At 38.0% G+C, this 20,364-nt stretch overlaps 2 protein-coding genes across 7 annotated transcripts in view; both read left to right on the plus strand.

The window, feature by feature from the left end:
• LOC129724685 (neurocalcin homolog) overlaps positions 1-20,364 on the plus strand; it is a 324,802-nt gene that overhangs the window by 115,279 nt on the left and 189,159 nt on the right. The window lies entirely within an intron of this gene.
• LOC129724684 (neuronal calcium sensor 2) overlaps positions 1-20,364 on the plus strand; it is a 273,798-nt gene that overhangs the window by 102,421 nt on the left and 151,013 nt on the right. For 2 of the 6 annotated variants that reach the window (XM_055679783.1, XM_055679782.1), the window contains exon 2: positions 9,940-10,454. The exons of the other annotated variants lie outside the window; for them this stretch is intronic. The gene's annotated coding sequence lies outside the window, so the exon portion shown is untranslated. The remainder of the gene's footprint in view (positions 1-9,939; positions 10,455-20,364) is intronic. 6 annotated transcript variants of the gene reach the window in all.

The following is a 20,364-nucleotide window of genomic DNA, read 5'->3' on the forward strand; positions in this document are numbered from 1 at the left end:
ATTCAAAAAGGTATATTTAATCTTTGGGTTCTAAAATATTGATGTTGTAATTGAAGTAAAGATTATGAAATTTGACGTAATGTTAGTGCTTCAGAAATAGCGAAACATAAGAAATGACTCTTAATACCGAGCAATTTAATCACGAGCGACACCGGGAACGTTCAAATAGTACGATACCACATATAAATCATGTTGAGGCCATATATATTGATCAAAGCAGCTATAGTGTTGAATAGTCTTTGAATTTCTTTTCTTTACAAAACTTTTGAACAGTATATCAAATTTTTATGAAGTTAGTTATTCGTAAGTTTGAGAGATGACTCGTTTGTATGACACTAGTTATGTTCAAATAAGTCGTTTAATACTTGAGATAATAGACTTTCGTTGTTTTACAAATTAAAACATAACGGTTGCTTAAGTTTGATTACAATCAAATGAAAAGGGAACGTATGGGGGAGCCAAACTTTGAAACCACGTGTTCAATCATAATTCATAAGTTAACCCTTAACTATCCCGTTCATTCGATATCAATATTGTTCCAATCTGTTGTGTAGTTTCTAAGATAATGAAGTTTCTTGATTTTCACATTTCGATACATTACAGACGAAGTTACATTCCGATTACAGCAAAATTCAATCGGGTGTTATGAGGCAGCTAGACCTTTCATTTGATACTGATTCTGTGGAAATCGGGTCAACCATCTCTGAGAAAAGTGAGTGAGCCCAAGTAGTCATCAGATTATGTTTGTTTTCATAGCTGAATTTCACATTTTTAAACATAACAGGAAAAGTAATAATCCGTTCGCAAAAAAAAATCGTTAGGGTCTTATGGGGCAACAAGACTTTCCATATGACACTAATTTTATGAAAATCGGTCCAGCCATCCCTGAGAAACATGAGTAAGATTAAACAGTCTCCAGAACACGTTTCTTTTTGTAACTTCTGACCAATATGTTCAATCTTCATAAAATTTAAAAGTTGAGGGTTTTTAGGTAGCCCGTTCATTTGAAATCAATTTTGTTCAAATCGGTTATGTAGTTTCTGAGATATTGATGTTTCGTGATTTTTACATTTTGATACATAACCTCTAAACTAGAAATCAGATTACAATAAAATTCAATAGGGTCTTATAGGGCAACTAGACCTTTCATATGCAATTGATTTCATTGAAATCGATTCAGCCATCTCTGAGAAAATCGAGTGAGATTGGGAGAGCGTTACACACACATGCAGAAAATGCTTAGCACGTCGAACTGAGTCAAGTGGTATACGACATTCGGCCCTTTTGAGCACTTTTATACCTTTAGTTTTTTCAGTGATACCTTTCTAGGAGAAGTGCAAGAAGTGAAATGATAGAAATGACTTTTAATTTTAACTTCAATCCCGAGCAAGGCCGCAAACATTGGAATAGTACAATATTAAATTTAAATGATGTTGAGGCCACATATGTTGATCGTAGCTATAGTTTTAAACAGTCTGCGGGTTTCGTTTCTTTCTATAACTTTCAAACTTTCATAGAAAGAATCGGTCAGACCATCTCTGAGAAAAGTGAGTGCGAAAGAAAGTGCACATACACATGTACACACCCACACACAAACATATACACTTATACATGCATATATGCAGAAAATGCTTGATTCGTCGAACTGAGTTGAGTAGTATATGACATTCGGCCATTTCAATCATTTTTCTACCTTTTAATTAGCCAGTGATCGTTAGGAGAAAGTCAATATGTTTACTTTCATTATGTGATTTCACATTTTTATGAACAGCGGACACAGTTACAATTCGATTGCAATGAAATTCAATAGCCACCTATGGGGCAACTAGACCTTTCATTTGACACTAATTTTGTGAAAATCGGTTCAGCCATCACTGAGAAAAATGAGTGAGTTTAATCAACCTTAGGATAACTTTTCTTTACATAACTTTTGAACCATATGTTCAATCATAACGAAATTTAAAAGTTAAGAGTTCTGGAGACTGCCCGATCATTTGAAACCAGTTTTATTGAAATCGGTTGTGTGGTTTCTGAGATATTGATGTTTCGTGATTTTTACATTTTGATATATAACCTCTAAACTAAAAATCCGATTACAATAAAATTCAATAGCGACCTATGGCGTAACTAGACCTTTCATTTGCAATTTATTTTATGAAAATCGTTTTAGCCATCTCTGAGAAAAGTGAGTGAGAAAAAAAAGTTGCACATACACACACACATACACACATACATACATACATACAGAAAATGCTCAGTTCGTCGAAAGAAGTCGAGTGGTGTATGACATTCGGCCATTGGGACCACTTTTATACCTTCGGTTTTTCCAGTGATTGCTAAACCTTTCTAGGAGAAAGGCAATAGGAGAAAGGCAAAAAGCTCATTCACAGCATTTTTGTGTTTATTAAAATGTTCCCTGGCAATATCGAAACTGTTTACTAGTCTTTAAAGTTTGAAGATTGATTATACTAACCTTCTTTGACAATAACCATAGTTGGTTTGATGATAAATCACTACGTTGCACTTGATAGTTTTGAAAAACAGTGAACGGTACGGTAGCATCGAATGCAACAACGAATAACTAAAATTTCATCGATTTTAATCAGCTGTAACAAAGGTTACCAATACTTCCGGATGCTCATAAGCTGTCGAAAGATTCAGTAGGTATCACACTTCAAAATGAGACTATGCAGAACATGGTTAATAAACTTTTGCTTTTTCGATTTTTGATCAGGTTTTTACTTGATTTACTCTTATGTGCGTAGCTTGGCTTGAACCCCACAATGTACGGAGGCGGAAAAACCGCTGAGCAAGTGATATTGTTTGTCCACGTTTCGCACAGGTGAGGAGCGAAATGTTGGCAGTAAGCGGGCCGGATACTACTCCGGAAAACATAGTGGGATGTGCGGAGACGATGGTACCTGGAGAGCAGTTAGCACGCTTCCCAGATTGTTCTTTCGCTGCAAGGCATAAATAGCCGGGACAACCATCGAAATGCCAGTGAAGGCTGACCTTGCCTTCACTTGAGTAATAAAGTCGTGGGGTGCATTAAAAGCATACTCACCCTTATCCCTGAAGAAATGTCTAGCGGCGGTACCAGGGGGAACAGGGTGCGAGAAAATAGGAGAACCGTAGTAGGGCCTACACACCTTCACAGTTCCATTGGACTACTCCTTTAAACGCTGGGTGTTTATATAAGGTGGACTAGATCGCTCAAAGGCAAAATGGAGAAACTTTCCCCGGGGAATCCTTCTTCGCTTCAATTTAACAATACCTAATAAATAAGTGACGTGCAATTACAAAAATCGAATTGTTGAAATTATTTCAATAGTTTGTTTGGATTTTACGATACCGGTAATAGACAACCGATGACCGACAAATGATTGATGATAAACAATAACTAGTTAAGTATAATCGATTATGAACGACAAACGATACAATATAATCAATAAACAAAATAAGATAACGGATACGCCTAGCTGCAACATACAAAAGGTGGCAGACGATAGACGGGTAGGCTAGAGATAAAATAAGATGGCAAATATGCAGGGAAATCCCCACATGTGACAGATAACAGATGATAGGCGATTTGCAACAGATGACAAATAGTAGACGACATGCGACAGACGACAGCTGACAGAAGATAGATGACAAACAATAAGTGATGCGTGACGGCAGATGTCAGACGGTAGACGATTTATAATAAACAATGGATGACAGATAATAAACGTAAATTTCATACGATAGGTAAAATTTGTAACACAATAGACAACAAAGTATAGATATGAAATATGAAGATGTTAGATGGTATAATACGATAGATAATATTTGGCAGACGAAAGATGAAAGAAGGATTCCGATGGATGACAAAAAGCAGACTGTATTGTTCGTCGAGAAAAAAACATCAGTGCTATTTGTTTATGAAATTCATATCCAAAGTTTAATTGAAATTTTCAAAGTTTAAAACACAAATGTTTTATCCCATTGCCAACAAATAGATTGAAATTCTATCTATGGCAAAAAAAGTATTTTATAGATATGCACTGTGAAACACGTTCGGTTATTTTTTTGTAGAAAATAAATGATTCTGGAGGGAGATCTGGATCACCGCGTTCTCAAGTATCATGGTCAGGTTTAAATGTTCGAGATCATCGATCAAAACCGTACTTCTTCTTCATCCGAACTTTGTTGTTGATTACTAGGGGATTGATACCAATAATTTTTAGAGTGTTGAGATGATTTGTTCAAAGAGACTCTAAGATATGATCCTATAAACTGATGCCGAGGAATCATAAAGAGTAAAGCATCCAATGCCCTCGATGGTGCGCTTCTCAATGCACCAGTTATCGCGAGAGTTTTTCTGACTCTCCTTTGTCTTTAGAAATCGGTCAAGCATAGGTAATTTCAATCGCCATTTCTTACCACAACTATTTGAACATATTCATAGAGCATTTGCTGGCTCAATTATTGCCTGTTCTGGGTGTGTATTTCAAATCAGTTTTTTGTCAAGAAATATTCCGATGTGTTTGACGTGGTACTGAACGTGCTCAAGTCTCAATCTTATATTACTCACTTTTTTTTTTACTTTGGAGGATTTACTCTCTCACACCACAGAGAAACAAAGTTAAAGGCAACTGCATTCGGTTAGCGATCACCATCATACTTATTACGAACAATTATGATTATTGTAGCGCTACGTTGAAGGTAGTAGCACTCAAACCACACCGACTTTATACACCTACTATCAATAATAACCGACAACCTTAAACACGTTCACTTGGAACTAAAATTACAGATGCAAATAAACTGAATCACCTTTGAAGATAGTGGCCAGCGAGCGATAAACTCTTGATAAAATAAATGTTATAAAGACACCAGTTTTGTCCATGTGCTTACCGAATAATTAATTTATTAAACACTAATATAAATCAATGACTGAAGAGAGCTTCGTAGCCGCAAGGTTACAGAGTCCGCTTTTAAAAGCGAGTGGTCGTGGGTTCGAATCTTAGTAGAATCAGGCCATTTGGTTGTCGAAGGACTTTAACATTTGTTCATTCTCAGGCTCTCTACTACTCACTCTTCCTTCAAGCTGAATTCTATAGTACCCTTGCTTACTTTCATCCTAACAAAAAATCCCTCTTATAATAAAACTGTTCTGAGTAACGTATAATAGTTCTCTTCAGGGAATTGTTATTATGACGCGGTCTTGGCTGGTGGAACGAGGTTTCGATAAGACTCCTTCCTCTTGACAAAAATATAAGTCCTACTTATAATAAACCTGACCAGAGGTGTAGCATTGAGTGCCTCTTCAGGGAGTTGTGATTGTGACGCTGTGTTGGTAGGAGGAACGAGGTTCGATAAGACTCCTTCCTCTTGACATAATAAGTCCCTCTTAGAATAAACCTGGCCAGAGAGGAACGTTAGGTGTAGCGGTGAGGTTCAGGGAATTGTAATTTGGCGATATTGGTAGAATAGAAAAGAGGCTCGGCGGTATAGTAGAGCAGTAAGCTTGAAATGAAAGGATAAACTCTCACACACAAGCACGGATATAAATAAAAAAAGCGTATCATCCACTTCAATAATGATACTGCCAATAATATAAAGTGCGGAGTACAGAAAACACCTGGGCAATATCACAATAGATCAAAATGTCTCTGGTCGCAGTGATGAGTCCACACAGAGGAAAAAAAATCAATAACTGGCTCCGCAACACGCCGTTGGACGTTTACTGCTTACTGAGCTGATTTCCTACCTGACATACTTATTCATATTTATTGCTGTATATACCGCCGAAAAGTCAACGGCCGGCTTGAAATCTAGCTGCGCCTGTTGCAACGTTCTGCGGCGCATCAATCTACCATCAGGTAATCCAATCCATGAGATGAATTCAGATTGTGATTATTCGTGTGTGATCTCTAGACACTTTTTCATATGATGCATATCAATTCAATAACATACCATTTGCTGTTCTATTCGGTTTCGTATCAGAATTTGAATGTATCGCCGAATCATGATGCGTCTCAGTAGAAGTATAAGTAATTTTCTCAAAGGATCGAGAATCACGTTTCTGCCAAATTGCAACAGTTTAAATACAAATGAAAATTTGAAGTCATCAATTTACACAAAAATGGTTACCCTTGAAAGGGATTCATTGCTCATGTCCTCGTGCCGCTGCTGACATCGAATCGCCTCGCAGCACAGAAATAAAGCAAAATTGGAATAATGAGCAAAAAACGCGCTTTTTACTGTTCGTGATGGTCAGTGACCGAAAAAATCGTGTTCCTTGATTTTCCTGACTGGTGAATTTCATTTAAATTCAACGCTTGCCACCATCACCACCACCACCACCAGCAATTCCCCGAGGATGCGGAGGAGGATGAGGCCAGCTTGCAGCATTTTCAGACCCATTCAACCGGAAGCGCTTTCTGAATCGTGCAGTTATTACTGCTTGTGGGGGTGGGTGGCTATGACGTTGTTGATATTTTACGAAATCGACCGCATTCACAGGCAGTTCGTTGCAGCTGCTCCGACAGTCACTTATCATAAGCGAGAAACTTTTGAATTCCTGCCTCTGGCGTCGGCAATCATCCGTCCCTGCTGAGGCAAAACTATGTCCTGTTCTGTGTACTGTCAACATCCATTCCGTGCTCAGTTCATATTAGAGAAATCCGGCTCGCACATATGTGGGTCCTTTTATGAGTGGCATACATAGAATTGAAACGTAAACTAGCAGGCATTTTGTTCTGAGTTGAACAACCGTACGACCGACGGTACGGGCCGGATAAAATGAGCAGCGAAAATGGTTTGATGTACGGTTGGTTTCGGAACGTAGGCAGCTGGCTAGTAAGTGCTGTCACGAGCGCACTGCTGAAACGGATTTTGTACTTGACACGAGTGACGCATATTGTTCTGTGGCAGTTGTAGTGCAAGATGCTCCACTCTGAGTGTTGTTGCTTGGTTATGAGTTTGGAAATGGGACGGAATCGATTGTTTGCTTCGAAGTGGTCATTCCAGAACATCATGCGTCAAAATGCTATGAATAGACTTTCAACGAAGATTGTCCCACTGCTCTGCTGATCAAATCCCAAGTTTGTTCATAAATAATGCTGTGCCAACGCATAAATTATTGAGTTCGTTGTATGTTTCTGTAATCTTATATACGAACGAGCGCGTTACCCTGTTGAGAAAAATCTACACCCCGCGAGAATAGAAACAATAATTCAGTTTATCTCGAAGGTTTTTCGTTTTGTTACGACAGTTCGAAACTTGACTTCTCGAACTCCATCGTGAATACCACCCCCCATCATGCCGCCCCGTGTCGGTGTAATCGATCAAGACATATTTATTCGGGGCCCTCTACGGTTCCACCTGTACATTTTTTGTGTCCTTCGCCGCATGGTTCCTTTAAATCCCACTTGCACGATGCGACCTTCGCCCGGTGTTGCCACTGGGGAGCTAAGATGGCCCGGAACAGTAATGCTACATTTTTTCATCAACTTTAGCAAATGAACTTTTCATTGGTGACAGCGCTATACAGCGACCGGTCGGTTGTGGTGTTGTTGAAAAAAAAAAAAGAAGAAAAACGCGAAATTCCCTCGGGCAGACCTTATTCACAAACGACAGAACACCCGCCTCTCCGATGGAAGGAAGGTGGCACCAGGAGCGAGTGTCTCTTCGCGATGTTCCGCACGTTCGTTTTGTTATTCAGGCAAATCGTGCCTAATCAAAAACAGTTTTGTGAAGTTTCAGCTCGCAAATAGGACATATTGCTACTTCACTATTTTTTTTATTGACGCTAAGCTCACATAAGCGCCCTGTGTTTGGTAGTATATTTTAAAACCGATTTCACTCAAGTTACACCCACCCTAGAATATTTTTAACAGCCTCGGCTTTTCTTCACCTGGTTGTTCTACAGAGAGATCTTCACGGCCAGCGGGCTGCCGTTGTTAGCACATGACACGCGGGTACCTGGCTTACTCTGAAAATATGAATTTAGCCCGAACCGCTCTGTGGGCCAGCGGTGCTGTATGCAAAAAAGTTGTATGCGCTAAGTAAAATGTTTCAACCCAAAAAGGGCCGGGGTGGTTGTTGTTCGTTCTGCTCCCCGGGGGCCCAAAATGAGTATATCGTCTTTCACTGTACACAATTTGTGTGTGCTTTTGCCTACCCTGCCAAATGAAACATCCTTTGAAGGCATTTTTGTGTGTGTTGCGAAACAAACAAGCAAAAAGACACTATGGTTCAGGCTGTGGTTCACCGGAGAAGAGCAACACGGAGCAGCGATGGTTCGTCGTATTTTAGATTCTCGAAATTTGCAATGTGAATTTGACTGTGCATGTGGTTATAATAATGGCATAAATGGTTTAATTTGTGCTCATTTTCGTGGAGAGCAGAAAGCTTCGGTTTTGGTTGACTAGAAAAACAGAAGGCCTGAAGGGATGTTCTTCAACTGTGTCAACATTATTCAAAATGGTTTATTCGTTTCTGAGAAAACTGTGTTATACTGAACATAAATTAGTTTCAAACAATGTATCCTAGCGGAGCGGGGGCCTAGTGTGGTTGGTAACGTCTCCGCCAACCACGCTCGACGCCTGGGTTCGAATCCCACCGCCGACATTGGTGTCGATGGTTGTGAGGTGGCGTGATCCACTCACAACCAACCCAACTGGTCTAGATTCAATCCTAGCCGACACCGGGAGATTTTCTGAGGCGAAAAATCTCTGGGATCACGCCTTCCATCGCATGAGGAAGTAAAGCCGTTGGCGCCGGTCCGGTAATAAACGGGTCGTGAGTTAGGGTCCTGGGTGTGGAGTCGCCTCCCTGAGCGTCGGTGATTGGCCACAACAGTGGCGGAACTAGGCCGACGGAAAATAAGCGAGAATAAAAAAAAAAATGTATCCTAGCACAAAGTTACGTGTATGTTCGTATCTTTTGATCGTCTCAGAGAATATGATGAAAAAAAATTTATATATTTCTGCAATTTGGCTGAAAAGCCGCTAAATAATTTACTATGATTAAAGATGTTTGTCTCAGTTTTGAACATAACTTGGTTATCTACCACATAAACTTAAACTATTCCCTTACAGAATTCTTTTCGACTAAACACCGTGGGTTTACAACTTTCTTTGTTCAAAGTAGACGCATGGTGTTTTTTAACATATACTACCAAGAACCTAATTTTTTCAGCAGATGATGTTATCAACAGAAGAAAAAAGAGAGATTTAAAGTTAACTGTTGTTGTTATATTTTACCCATTGCCTTCCTCGTGCTTATCATGCCAATAGGCCACGAAAATCACGGATTCTATCCATCTTGTAGGAAGAAATAAATAACGTCAAAGCCAATTTTCTTGATACGCAATACAAGCCTTGTACCCAGTTCCCAACTGACGTGACCGAGGTTAGATATATAGAACCCCGAGTTTGCCGAATGTTGAGGCACACTTTCACCTCTCTACAATGATACAATGATACAAACGTTCCAGGATCGAGCTTGCGCTTTTCGTTCGACTGGTTGCATCGACCGTTGTATTGTGCTATTATTATGCTACCGACAGCAATATCAAGAGAACGCCATGCTGCTTTCTTGTAGTGCAAAATACTTCGCCCGAGAAGGTGGGAAATTGTCTTGGGACGATAGGAGCTCAAACCATAAATAACCAACTCGCTGCGACGGGTTAGACATTACATTGCAAGCCGTTTAGGCAGACTGGCAGCCCGAATGGTACCGGTCAATACACAACGAGGTGGCAAGGTGTCTTCGAAATGTGCACGGTTCTATTTTTAGACACGTAGAACTTATATGAACTTCTTCGATCTGTGTAGCAGAAACTGGAGCTTCAATTGCTGTCTCTTATTTGTGATACGTGAAGGAAAAAGTCCTGGGTTGAGGGTGAATGGCTGCAGTTTTATCGGTACATTCCTCTCGTATCCTTTTCAGTTTACGGCCATTTTGTTCTGACAGCAACAAATACTGTTGACCGGAAGGAGAGAAGTGAAAAATTAATCAATCAACTAGCTAAATAGAAAGCAACACTCCTGGACACAATCGCCTTGATCGAACGGGTAAATTACATTCGAAGCGTATGTGTTATTGAAAGACTCTCTTTCTCGCTCGTCGTACCAAAGTGTTCAAAGTTGTGGTGTGAGGAGGTGGAAAAAGTGTTCAAAATCTGCTCACACAAAAAGTGAGCGCATTGATCGGCACTAATACGGGTGAAAAAAAAGCTTGATTGCAGCGCTAGTGTTGTTGCCATCCGTGCCGAATCGGAACCAACTAGTGCGGAACGGATACGACAACCGGTTGGTGCGCTGTAGGTGTGTTCCCGAGTCTCTGGCCGGTTATCTTCCTGCGAACGGGAGCAGAAAACTAACAACCGTAGCAATAGTGGTTGTGGGCGGTTTTATTTGCAGTTTGGAAATCGAAAACAGAGCGACAAGCGCTGTAACTTTTTGGTAACTATTTTTTTTATTATTAGACTGTGTTATCAACGCTCTATATAAAGGTTAGAAAAATTCGTGTTTATATCAATTCGACCAGTATTATCATCAATTTTGTAGAGAGTTTTCTAAACTATTCTGCAACATAGGCATGTGTGATTATAGTAGGTACCTACTTGTAATGAGAAGTGAATGAAACCCATTCAAAGGTGAAAAAGGTAATAATTTTCCATCGTAGCTAGTTTACGCGTACAAGAGAAGTAATAGCTATTCGAACCTGCAGGTAATTGCTTCCACGGACAGCTTTATAGCCCCGTTTAAATCAAATCATTATGCTGGTCGCGCATTTCGCTTGCTAACAACGGCAAAGGTCTAGCAGCGCCATTGGACAGCAGAGCCGAGGATCAAATTCTGTCATCTGATGCCAGTATGCCACTAGAGCCCGCAAGCAGTTTCCCTCTAGAAACCATTCTTCCCTAATGACTTCCCGTTAAATGTGACGACAATAATGTGTAACACAGAAGAGTACTTTATGTGACGAGGTGTTTAAATCGCATAAATTCATTCTCTGTATCCTGCTTTCGTCGCACATACAGAGTAGTGGGTCACTCTGGAAGGTACAACCCGGCAATCACGGAGAATGGCGTTGGCATAATTGAAAACGGAAGACCTTGAAGAAGGGAAATGACTGCTTGGAGTTTAAAGTTTTTTTGTGTGTGCAATTTTGTATTAAGACTGGTAGAGCAGTATTTTTACCTTAATCGTCACTTCAGTTATTTTCGTATAAGCACTTCTTAGAATACATTCTGTATCAGATTCCATCATGGCTGAATAGACAGGATGCAAAGCCAAAAATCCAAAACTAACGTTAAGTATATGATATAAAATGGAATCGTATTGATTAGTTTTACACTAAATGCTTAATATTAAATCTTAAACTTCGAAAACAAGAAAAAAATGAAACAATCGATAATAAAATAAAACGGCTTGCACAAAACATAGAGCACTTATATTGAAGACAAATACAGGATGTTAAGTTTCTTATTGGGAATATTATAGGGACTAATAAAGGGGCACATTTGACGGAAAAACTTTTTTACGGATAAGTCCTACACGCAAAAGTTGGACTGTGCGTAACCACATCAATATTACATCTTTTTAGAGCATCTTTTGTACTGTTTCGAAACCAGTACAACGAATGTGTGTTGTTTATAACGCATTTAGTGCTCTAGCGAATGTTCAATGTATTGGAGGGCTCAAAATCAAAACACTTTTGAAGTATTAACCGGTGCTAGTATTGCCATGATGATTTGTACTGGTATTGGTAATATTTTGCAGAATGCGGCTATCGTTAAAGCAGTGCAAGCAGTAATCAATACTGATGATCTTGGTACTGACTAGGTTAATGCAAATATGAACTGATCGGTTCACTATCATGAATTCGGTCATTCAAAACCATCATCGAATCAATAACAATTAAAAAGACATTGGATTTGTTTAAAACATTTTTTTAACGACGACTTTGGTTTTATTCATATGCATTCGGTTCCACGTTACTGGCACCCGCGTCAGTAAATTCTGTTGCAACGAGGCTCGCTATTGGCTGTTTCGGTTGCTGACGGTGATTAGGGATACAAGAGCCTTTGATACGCACCGACTCGCGAAAGTAATCAGCGGATTTTTGAGCGCCCCAAAACTGATCGTTTGCCCAAAACCGAAGTCTACCGAAACACTACGATTTTGTGTGTATTATACATATTCTGATTTCAATCTCTGTCAATGTATGCATTACGCAACTGTTGCATTATCCTTTTGACACATGGTTGATGTAAGCTTGAACTTTTGCGTGTAGCGTTGATCTACTCAAAGTTATTCATCGTTTAAGGCAATCGGTATTGAGACCTAAAATAGGCGACCTCGAACAACCACTTCGAATTTTCAAAGGCACAAAGCTTGGTAACAGTTAATGCTTCACCTGTACAAACACTATTTTATGTTTGCTGCGGTGAAGCAAACATAAAATAGTGTTTTCACAGGGAACGTATTATCTATTTCCTAGTCTTGTGCTTCTAAAAATTCGAAGTGGTGGCTCGAAATCGGCTGTTTGTAGCTTCAATACCGTTTCCCCTTAAGTTTTCTTGAATACTCTTCCATAAAAGGTCTCTAACTTTTAATGTGAATATACTATTTAGAGCAATTTTATTGCGTTTCTTTGAAGGATGAGATTTTTGACGTGGGACTACGTCTTTTTTTCTGTACTGGAATGCATTCTGTAGAGAAAGGAAATGAAACCGGCAAATGTTGCGTCAGATTTCAAACGATAATAACAGTATAACCACATGAAGGATAACAATATCCACTATGTTGTTGGATAGATTAAATTTTGGACAATTTTGTAATACGCTAGTTATAACCAAGCATGGAAATTTTCACTCACTAGCAATATTTCATGCAAATGTGTTCTTTGATTCATCAAGTATCGTTCAACTATTTCCACTCGCGTACAAGTTTTCCATAGAAACGCTGCTGATTGTTTTTCGCTTTTAAGAGTTCCAAATACCATAGAAGGAGACTGAATGATTCAAGCACGATAGTATTAATTGTATCCAAGTTCACTTGCATTCAACAGTATCGCGAGAATCTTTGAGACATTATCGCCAGTGATACAAAATTATGAATCCAAATGAACGTTAGATTGCGTTCAACTGTTTGCTTACCGGAGCAAGCAGGTATCATCAATGCATGGTGTAGCATGGTGCATAAGCATGTGATATTTGAAATCACCAAGAATCATCGTTGTATATCACGGTGAAAGCACGACGTGGAGTAGCCGAAATCCACCTACAAACAACCAATATTTGAAAAAGTGGTTGCGATCGCTTGAGTGCAATCGTTTACGATTCTTTCGTGAAACACTCGCTATATGTTGCTCGCTCCGCCTAAAGCAGGCAATACTGAAACAAAATCATCAAAGAAAGCTACCATATATTTCTTTGCTCTAAGTTGTCTCTTGCATGCGTGAGAATGTGTAACTTTTAAGAGCGATGGTTTGCTGGGATTGAAAGCTTATGAATAGCACGTTCAGATATGATACCCGAATGATTGTTATGAGATACGATTTTTTCCATCCTTGGTTATAACTATTATTTCATTGCTCAGCGCTGAAAAGGGATAAAAAGTTTCCAGAACAAATTTAAATGAACAAGAACCAATCACATGCGAGCATTCCTAGGACAGACAACATGAAAAGACACCAACTATTCCTTCTGATATTCTCTGTATCAATATCAAAAGATAAATTGACAGAGTCTCCCCGTCCCAATAGGTCAATTTATGTTTGCTTCTATGAACTTAGACTAATTTGATGTCTTGAAGGTAAAGGTTTTTCAAAAAGTTTGAAACAACTCATTTTCTTGAGCAATTTCTAAATCGGCTGTTGGAACGTAATAAAAACTGATGTCTTGAAAGAAAACAGTACTGTACAGTGTATGTGTAGCAGAGCGCCGCAGGCCTCTCGTCGTCTATGATTGCAGCGGTACACTTCTTCACTTCTGCAGCGGTATTGCAGCGTAACACTTCTTTTCGTACTTTTCTATACGTGTGCAATGGGGGAAAAACTGCATTGCTGCTGCAGATGATGGTTAAAAGGTTATCTCATGAACATGATTAACATAAATTACCCAACAAGAATTGTACATTTTTGCAACGGTTATAAGTTTATTTTCATTTCTCTTCAGCAGAACATGATGATTAAATGAGAAAAATTAAAAACCAAATTACTCATGAATTTAAGTGGATTACCCCCATTATTCGATAATCCGTATATTCGGTTATATATAAAAATAACTTTTTCCCAGCCCTATCATTCGGTGCGACTCTATTCCATTATGAGCAAAACTCAAGTTACGGTATTTTTAAGAAATAGAGTCATTTTTCTCTGGTTTCAGGCAATCTTCGTTACTAAGTTATTTTGTCTCTGGATATGTTATGTAAATGGACATACTAGAAATAGTATTTTGTAACCGCTATTAGTCGTCAAATTAGTCAGTCAGTCCGAAAAATATCAAATTTGAACTACAGTGTTGCAAGATATGCTGTTATTTTTTTTTATTTGAAGAAAATTAACCAAGAAACTAAGAAAGTATATAAATTTTGACCGGAAGTGTTGCCAGTTGCTTGGATATCCAGAAAAAAAACCTTGTAATTTTTAAGTTCTAACTTAAACATTACGAAAAATGTTTTATTTTGTAGATGAAATTTTATTTGGGAATAGATTCTCGTTGATGAAATTATTTTTTTTTTATTTTACCATAGATGGTAATAAAAAATTGTGTCAAAAATAAAAAGACCATTATTATTCCATGAACTAATTACATTTTTTTGTCCTAGGGGCTGTTCAATCATTACGTAAGCAAACAGGGGGGGATGGGGGATGTGCAATTTTCTTACGCTATGGGAGAGAGAGGGGTACGCTAGGGACAAGGGAGGGAGGGGGGTGAATTGATTATCTTACGTAAGAAAAACATTGTTAATGCAGCTGTTCAAATTACCATGTTCATGAAAGTGTGGAGGGTAAAAATCATAAAAAGAAAATAACGGAAGGACGATTAACTCGAATTGAAGACAGAAGAGGAAACGCAGTATTGTGCTTGCTTCAGGACGATAAAACTTAAATAGAAATTTTTATATGCTGGCAGTAAGATCTTACTAAGGGGGAGCGGGGGGAGGCTATCAAAAAATCTTACGATGTCTTACAAGGGAAGGAGGGGGGTTGAAAAAGTGGAAAAATATACGTAAGCATTATTGGACGGCCCCTATGACTTACATTCCAATGCATAAAGTAGAGGATGTAGGGTAGATCTGCTTAATATAGACCACTTCCTTTAGTGGACCACCTGAACTTCTTACACCAAATTACATATTATAAATATACTTATTTTGATTTATGCTTTGACAACTTTAATGATATTCTTCATTAGAAATGTTGCAACAGATGTTTACTATAAATTCTTCATTGAAGCTGCAAAAAATGTCTTTTAAAAACAGCTACCTGGTTTGCCATGGTTTGTTAACGTTTTCATAGGAAATGGCTTTACCAAAAACTGTACTGACATCACACTTTCCGAGCGAAAATAATCAAATTTTCGATGAACGGGTAGGATAAGAGTGTCTCTAAAAGATAAGCAATAAATTTTACTAGAAAAACACTTAAAACATTGAAAAAAATAGTGGCCCAATTAAGGGTGGAAATAATACTGTTTTCCTTATTCCGGCATGCTTCATTTCGAACAAGAGCTATCGTCGAAATAACGACGCGAATCATAGTTACCAGAAAATTTGTTATGATTGAGTCATAGTATAAAATTGCTGCTAAAATGGGAAAAACGCCGGAAATTGGTAAAAAATATTCTGAAGCAGCTGTTACTGAGTGTCTTCAAGCAATAAAAAGTGGTGTTTCGATTAGAGAAGCCCGCAGGCACTCCACTGTTCCACGATCCACCGTAATGTTCCGTGCAAGCAGCAAGTGGTCAGGAAACCCACGGAAAGGTAAACAAACTGCATTGACTGCCGCGGAAGAGGACTCATTTGTTCGCTGGATAACTCAGATGGCACGTAAAGGATTCCCTATTACGAAAGAATGGGTGCAGTCTACAGTTGATCCAGATCCAGAACTCTCAGTGCGTAAGCCAGAGTTAGTTTCATCAGCGGCAGCTACGGTTGAAGAGATGTATTATTTAGACCTGGCCCAAATTAGAAAATTGTTGTGGTCCAAATAAGGAAACGGTGGCTCATTAAAGGAAACTGAAGCGATGATTTATTTCGTTTATTATGAGAAAATAGAGGTATTATCTAGTTGTTTTCCATGCAGAAAAGATGATAAACATGTTACTTCATGTTTATACATAATGAAATACTTAATTCAGTTGTAATATTTACACTTTTTCTTGCAAAATTTGCAGCTACGCCACTAAGTGGTCCATTAAAGGCAGTTATACCCTAAGTGATTTGTTTTTCGAGGATGCGAAAAAATTTCTCTCGTCCTGACAGGACTCGAACCCGCAATTTCCGATGTCTCCGGTATGGTGTTTTTGCCAAATAATCTACTGGGAGTGGTAGTTTCCCCTAAGAACCGTTATCGATCATCCTTCACTATTGCGCTATGCTCCACACACGCGAAATTGTTAGCAAATCAATTTGACTTTATTCCTCAAGAAGCTGTAACTCGAGTTTTGCTCATAATATCTTTGAGCGAAAAGCGAAAGTTTTTTCAGAAATACCATGAAATTTGAAATCATAATACACTATCTCTATCCGCGTAAAAAAGCTTGTTTTGTTACAGGTTTTCATTCATTTGTGAATCAATAGTAGTGTTATTTCCACCTGCGAATTGAGCTGAATTACAAACGTAATATTCAGTAATTGCCTTAAGTAACCTTAAGTAACATCAGACCCCTCATACAAAATAAAAACAAGCGATTTGAACCCGAAAACCCAATAAAAACATGCCGCGTAAGAAACGACTTTTCTGAAACATTCGCGTTGAAAAAACCGCGAAAATTCCGATATCCGCGTAAAAACTCGCATAAATTCCGGAATCCTTTTTTTTTCAAACGAAAAAGAACATATCTTACAAAACTGTCCTTCAAAATTGATTTTTTCCGTTTTCATTGAGCAATTTTTTTCAAAACGCAGTTTCTAGGATGTGTACTTTTTTTTTTCTTCACATAACATTTATTTGACACGGCACAAATACAATTTAATGTTTAACGGCGCCAATTATATCTGATGACTAGGATGTGTATTGATATAACACATTCGGAGATAAAAATCAACTAAGGAAAGAACATTGTTGAAAAAACAGAGAAATTTTGACTATATTTCGCAAAAAAGCTGTAACTCGAGTTTTGCTCATTACACCCCTGGGTGATCAGAGTTTTTCGTCTAAAAATTTTTCAAGGAGAACAAAATCAAAAAAGGATAGGGTCCCACGGGATTCGGGATTTTTAGACAGTGACCCCCAACTCCTCAAACTTTGCGTCAAATATAAGATGGCCGTTGACACGAAGTTTGCACACCTGAGATGGAATGACAGGTTCCTTCTACCTCTTATACGTACCAGGTAAAAGTACGCATTGGCTTTTCGAAACGAACGAAGAATTTAAACTGGCAACATTGTATGAATTTGCAGCATTATAATGTCAGTTAATCACACATGTAAACACATAAGGTTCCGTTTTATTGGTGTGAAGTTATGAAGAAAGTTGTGTTTTGAGTTGTTTTGATCTAATTTCTTAGTTTCGGGAACTACGATTCACTTATCCGGAAGTACAGAAACTCGAAAACAACAGAACCTAAAAATCTCTTGTACAATTGTAGTTTGTTGGATGAATGGATTGATTTGTTTTGACGAAAATATTTTGGTATTGGCAATAAAAATCAAATGAGTTGGAAAACTCATTGTGAGGCGAAAGTACGCATAAACCGCGGGGCAAAAGTACACACTAAGTTTCTGTAACCGTAAGGAAAAAATGTGTTTAATAACGATGTTTTTGTACAGAAATTACTCGATAATAAATAGGAATACAAAGTAAAGTGAATAAATTATTTCTTCAAAGGTATTTTTTTCATTCCCGGAAATCCGGTATTCGACAGATATGCTCCGAAACTGAGGTTTTTTTTTGGTTTTGCGATTATTTTCAAAAGAATCTTACAATTATTGGTTCAAAGCTCATAAAATTACTTTCACAGACCATTTTAATGATTTTGTGATATGCTTTCAAAATGTTCCATCTGGAACAGATTCCCCTGGGGCTTCTAGTGGCCATAGAAACGATGAAAAAAACAAGGCCAAATATCATCCAATATAGGTATTTTTGCTACCGGGACGATCCCCAGAGATAGGAAAACACCAGCCCACATAAGCACTGAGGAAGACTGTATGTCACAGACGAAATATATATTTGCGCGGACTGAATTTCAATATTTATTTCCAAAAAAAATTTCTAGTAGAGTATAACGGAAACCGATGACTATTTCTTTGATTTCTTAAATCACTCTGCTAAGACGCTCGGTATAGATTTTCTAAAGTTGAACCTAAAATGTTCGAATAACCGAAATGATGCCCAGAGAATTAAAAACGACCTCAGACACCATTTTGTATTCCAAAACGAGACTTTCGGTTTCTGGAAAACAACAAAATATGACCAAATATCAGGTAAAATGGGTATTTCTGGAATCAAGATGATGCCCTGGAGACCCTAAAATGATCCCAGACGCCATTTCGGATTTCAGGGTGATGACAATTTAAATTGGTCGAGTACCCCCAAATTGTGCATTTCTGGAATTAAAATAATGCCCTGAGACCGGAAATCGACTTCAGACGCCATTTTCGAATTGCGAATATGACTTCCGGTTCATCTGGAATTGTTTTCAGGTCTCTTGACATCATTCCGATTTCGAAAGTACTTATATGAGGTGGTATTTGGACAATAACCATCTTGAATTTAAAAATCGCGTTTGGAGTTGATCTCTGGTCTCTCCCTGAGATATGAAATACACATATTGGGCGTATACAGCCCATTTGAGGTTGTTTAACGGAAACCAGAAGTCACTATTGTGAAATTCAAAATGGTATTTGGAGTTGATTTTTATTCTTAGCATCAATTTGATTCCGAAAATACGAAAAATGGTAGAGTTTGACCATACATATATGGTTGTTTTTCGAAAAAAATCGGTGCAAAATCAGTAAAAAAATAATTAACTTTATTAAGGATAGTAATAAATACGCTTTTCATACAGCGCGAGCATTTGTCCTGTAAACTGCGTAAATTTGCCCCGCATGCAGTTTTGTTGCAAGAACAATTAGGTGCGTACTTTTGCCCCTCACTACTCTAATGTGCTTCTTTGCCGAAGACACTGTACCGATAAAACAAACCGTTTTGGCTCTAAAAGTATTTTCTCCCACCAATGTTTTCTCGGTTCCGGAGATAATTCCAAAGTTTGGTCTATGTCAACACAGGGATATTTAATTTATATATTTAATTTATTTATATTGTTTTTCTTTTTTAAAAATGTATTTTTCGAGGTGTAGGTATATATTTTATTTTGGAGGACAGAAATTTTTATCATTTTAAATTTTATAGACATCACATCAATCCAAAAACCCTTCTGACTATACAAATAATTTTAATAATCAATAGCATTTTAATACAAGCTTTTTTCAAAAATTAGTTGCGTTTCAGAAAGATTGCCAATAACACAAAATGACATCGTGAGCTTATAGGCCTCCTGTGCAAAGTTTCAGCCAAATCAAAAATGGTCTAATAAAATTGTTTCCCTGTGCTGCTCTCGATTACTCAGATAGGAACAATACATACACAAGATTGAAAGCACTGTGAAGAGAAAAAAAGATCGAAAGTAACCATAGAATAAAAGATATCCAAAAGAAACACAGAAAACACAAATAAAATTAGACAGATATAATTCAGGGGGAAGACTGAAAAAATACAGGCAGTTCAACTACATAGGGGAAATTTAAGGTTGTAATAAAATAACTCCAGTAAAAGTCGTAGCTGGGTTTCTCTACTCCAACAGAAATTTCGGCGATTGGGCCCTTCTCTCATTACTACTTGGAACAAAAATCGAATTCAACGTTGTATTGATAGAAAAGTTACTGAAAAAAGCGAAGTAGTTATATAAAAAAAATTAATCGTGGAAAAAGAAAAAGTTGAAGAGGTTGTTTATAAGACACGACCGCAGAGTTAACGTAGAATACGACAGCCTGTCTTATGTCAATGTATTTCTTGCAATAGGTTTGGGAATACATTCAATGGGGTTAATCAATTTTATGGTCTCTCTGCTCCAGATGACGTTAACCTTTATAGACGGCACCGGTAACGACAATGAACAACAGCAGAAGCTATGT

Source organism: Wyeomyia smithii, chromosome 2, assembly GCF_029784165.1.
Source record: "Wyeomyia smithii strain HCP4-BCI-WySm-NY-G18 chromosome 2, ASM2978416v1, whole genome shotgun sequence".
Lineage (NCBI taxonomy): Eukaryota > Metazoa > Arthropoda > Insecta > Diptera > Culicidae > Wyeomyia > Wyeomyia smithii.